The following is a 4,676-nucleotide window of genomic DNA, read 5'->3' as shown; positions in this document are numbered from 1 at the left end:
TTAGAGCAAGCCTACTAAAATTATGGTATAGGACTAGAAGAAAATAATCTCTGCTCCTACTATTATCTTTTGGTATGGTTCATGTCAGTATTGTTTGTGAGGTATCTCAATGCCAAATATTTTGTGTTTTCTCAGCCTAATAATAATTACTGTCTGTTGAATTATAGACTTTTTAGAGTTAAAAAACATGTTCAGAGCTAGAAGTAGCCATATAGGTGGAAAAATTAAAAAAAATAAAAATATGTGGCCTACTAAGGTTATACATGTGTAAATGACACAGCTGGGACAGGACACCAGATGTTGTAATAATGGCCATGCCAGTGATATTTTCTGGACTAGCAATGAGCTACATGAAAAGGGAGAGAGCATGAAATGGTAAATGCTAAGTAAACTAATAAAATTATTTTAGGCCTGGCTGCGTGGTTTAGTGGTTGAACCTAAACCTATGAACCAGGAAGTCACAGTTAGATTTCCAGGCAAGGCACATGCCCAGGTTGCGGGCTTGATCCCCAGTCATGGGCATACAAGAGGCAACCAATCAATCATTCTCTCTCATCATTGATGTTTCTATCTCTCTCTCCCTCTCCCTTCCTCTCTGAAATCAATAAAAACATATATATTTTTAAACCAGAAGTCGAGCCCTGACCGGTTTGGCTCAGTGGATAGAGCATTGGTCTGCGGACTCAAGGGTCCCAGGTTCGATTCCGGTCAAGGGCATGTACCTTGGTTGCGGGCACATACCTGGTGGGGAGTGTGCAGGAGGCAGCTGATCGATGTTTCTCTCTCATCGATGTTTCTAACTCTCTATCCCTCTCCCTTCCTCTCTGTAAAAAAATCAATAAAATATATTAAAAAAAAAAGAAGTCGGACATCCCTCTCACAATCTGGGACCGCTGGCTCCTAACCACTCACCAGCCTGCTTGCCTGATCACCCCTAACTGCTCTCCCCTGCTGGCCTGACCGCTCCTAACCGCTCTGTAGGTCCCCACCACCATGGCTTTGTCCGGAAGGATGTCTGAAGGACGTCTGAAAGACGTCCAGTCTATCTGGTCTAATTAGCATATTACCCTTTTATTAGTATAGTTACCACATTGAATATTAGATCCCCAGAACTTATTCATCTTATAACTGGATGTTTGTATCCTTTGACAATTTGTGTTTTTAAAATGTTGATTGGCTGCTTTTTGGAGAATGGATTGCACAACATAAAGTAGGAGGCTAACACAATCCTCTAGGAGAGAGGTGATGACGATATGAGCAGGGCCATGGTAGTGGAGGAGAAGAGAAGATGGTGGATATATTTTGAAGGTAGGGTGAAGGGAGTTAGGGAGGAGTGCTCAGGATCTTAGGTTTCTGCCCTAAGAAACAGGGTATTTGGACATGTCTTTTACTAAGATGAAAAAGGCTGGCAGAGGAAGAAGTTTGGGAAAATAGTGAGAATGCAGTTTTAGACATGGTACAGTTGAAATATCTATGAAAATTCAAGTAATAATGACATACACATCGAGAGGTCAGACTGAAGGTATACATTTGGGTTACTCGATTACAGATGTGATTAATTTCTAGTTTACTTCCATTATGATTAGAGACTATAGATTATTTCAATCCTTTGAAATTCATTGAAACCTGCTTGTATAGCTCATCATATGGTCAGTTTTATAAATGTTCTGTATGCACTTGAAAAAATGTACATATTCTGCTATTGCAGGTGAAGTGCCTAACAGGGAAAGTTGGTTCATCATATTTGCATTTTCTGTACCCTTACTGATTTTGTCTGTTTAGTCTATCACTTATTGAGGTATGTGTTCAAAATTTCCCATTTTGAATGTGAATTTATCTATTTTCTCCTTTCGGTTTGGACAATTTTACATTACACATTTTGAGTATATATTGTATACATAGAAATTTGGAACTATTAAATCTTTTTGGTGACTTTAACTCTCAATATGAAATGTCCTGCTTTATCTTTGGAAGTACTTCTTGCCATGTTGTTGTACATACTTTACTATACTTTTACTTGCAAATTTTTGAGTCCGATTTTTAAATTAGCATATTATAGCAGATTATATTTCCCAAGGATGGCTTCAACAATATCTCCCATCCTACATGCTCTTAGAAATGACCTTCTCATCAAAAAGTAGAGTAATTCCCCACCTGCTTTCATGATTAGGCTGTAGTGGAAGTGATGCTGTGTGACTTCCTAGGCTCAGTTAGAAAAGACCATGAAGTTTCTGCCTGATTCACATCAGATACATACTCTGAGAAGCCAGCCACCAGGCTGTGAGGAAGCCCAAGCGGCCTATACTGAAGATCAGGTGGAGCAGAGTGGAGAATCTTGGCCCATAGTCTTGGATGGTTTCCATGTGACAACTATTCAACTTGCCAGCCAGATGAGTGAGATATCTTGAAAGTGGATCCCCAGCTCCCAGACAAGCTGTCCCAGTGGATGACATGGGGCAGAGATGAGTCATTCCTTACAAATACTACCAAAATTGTGGATTATGAGGAGAAATCCATGACTGCTATGGTTTTCAGCCACTAAGTTTTGAGTGTGGTTTGACAAGCAGCAGTGGAATGGAATCTTATGGATTGATCAGCTGTATTGTTTTGGATTATAGTATTTGGATTTAGTTCTCTGATCTGATTAAGTTTCAAGATATTAATTACTGTTTCCACTGTCGGGGCACATGTTAACTGATATGTTGAATTAGGGGTTGAGGCTGCATCTGGCCATATTTGCTTTTCATGCTTGTAAATCAAAGAAGGGAATTACTGTGGTAGCTCGGGGGACTGATCCTAACTATCAAGAGAAAATGGCATTGCTACTACACAAACAGGTTGGGAGTATGTCTGGAATGCAGGAGATACGCTGGGGCATTTCATAGTACTCCCCTACCCAGTGATTAAAAAGTCAAGAGCAAACTACAACTACCTAATCCTGGCAGGACTGCTAAAAATCCACATGCCTCAGGAATTAAGGTTTGGGTCACCTCAACAGATAAGGAATCATAGACAGTCAAGGGTGCCTGCTGATGCCAGAAGAATAAGGAAGGAATGGGTAGTTGAAGAAGGTAGTTGTGTGCGTGTGTGTGTGTGTGTATTTTTTAGAAATTCTTTTTATTGATTTCAGAGAAGAAGAGAGAGGGAGAGATAGATAGAAACATCAATGATGAGAGAAGATAATCAATCGGCTGCCTCTTGTACCTCCCCCTACTGGGAATCGAGCCCATAACCTGGGCATGTGCCCTGACTGGGAATTGAATTGTAACTAGGCCATTTAATTGATTTCATTTTTTATTTTTATTTTAAAAAATATATTTTATTGCTTTTTTACAGAGAGGAAGGGAGAGGGATAGAGAGATAGGGTTAGAGAAACATTGATGAGAGAGAAACATTGATCAGCTGCCTCTTGCACACCTCCTACTGGGGATGTGCCCGCAACCAAGGTACATGCCCTCCAAGGTACATACCCTTGACCGGAATTGAACCTGGGACCTTTCAGTCCATAGGCCGATGCTCTATCCACTGAGCCAAACCAGTTAGGGCCATTTAATTGATTTTAAAGAAAGAAAGGGAGGGAGGGAAAGAGAAAGAGAGAGAGAAACATTGATCCATTGCCTCCTGCAGGTGCCCTGACTGGGGATTGAACCCACAACCTGGGTCTGTGCCCTGACTGGTAATTGAACTTGCCACCTTTTGGTGTATCTGACAACACTCCAACCAACTGAGCCACACCGGCCAGGACAAGAAGGTAGTAATATAAACAGCTATGACTATGTGGTTAAGTTGAAGAAACAGAGTTGAAATAGCAATTTCTTCTTTTGATTTGAATATCTTTGTGTATATTAAACAACCTTTTCCTCTCCTCTCTGATTCCCCTACCATTTAACACAATTTGCGTTAATAGTAAGTTATAGAGTATCAATAGGAGAGTAATTCCATTAGGTGTGAATATCACCCAAACATGGACAAAGAAACTTTGCATCCTTCCTTGGGGGTAGGGTTGTTTGTTTTAAGTTTATGAAGATTAGCTATTAACCTAGCTGGAACCATACTTTGCTATCATTTTAATTTTCATGTTAATATATTTAAAGCATACAGAGACACCAAGTTGGCAAGTCAAGGACTATGTCAAATTAGCTATACTGGAAGTTGTAATTAGCATAATTTATTTCCTATATGGTTCTTAATTAATGCTGAGCACAGAGGAATGTGCATGTAATCTGGAAGGTGGGGGGCACAGGCATTAAGGCCACTGATCTGCAAGCTGCCCTTATTGGTGTGGGGAAGCACCAGGACCTGAAGTTGCTTCAGTTTCTTTCAGCTTTTATGATTCCTGGGCCAAGTGCATGTGCAACACCATGACAACCTCTGAACTCAGCGAGAAACAGATGGGGATTCCAGTTCACCCTAAACAATTCCAGTTGTCCTTTTAGGCTCCAGTTTGTCCTATTCTTATTCACATCCAGCACTCCTTTTACATTATTGAATAGGCCAACCCCGCTCTGCACAGACATCACTCATAGTGGTTGCACTTCTCTGATTGAATCCTGATACAAATATAGTCTTTTTTCCTTAATCTAACCTGAAAGTTGTTTTGTTTTAAAAAAATAAGAAATTGTTTAATTTTCCACAATCCTTTATTCCATTTCCTGTTTGAGGGTCTGTTGGACAGC

Source organism: Eptesicus fuscus, chromosome 7 (genome assembly GCF_027574615.1).
Source record: "Eptesicus fuscus isolate TK198812 chromosome 7, DD_ASM_mEF_20220401, whole genome shotgun sequence".
Lineage (NCBI taxonomy): Eukaryota > Metazoa > Chordata > Mammalia > Chiroptera > Vespertilionidae > Eptesicus > Eptesicus fuscus.
The sequence above is the reverse complement of the archived record's forward strand: the minus strand, read 5'-3'. Positions refer to the sequence as shown.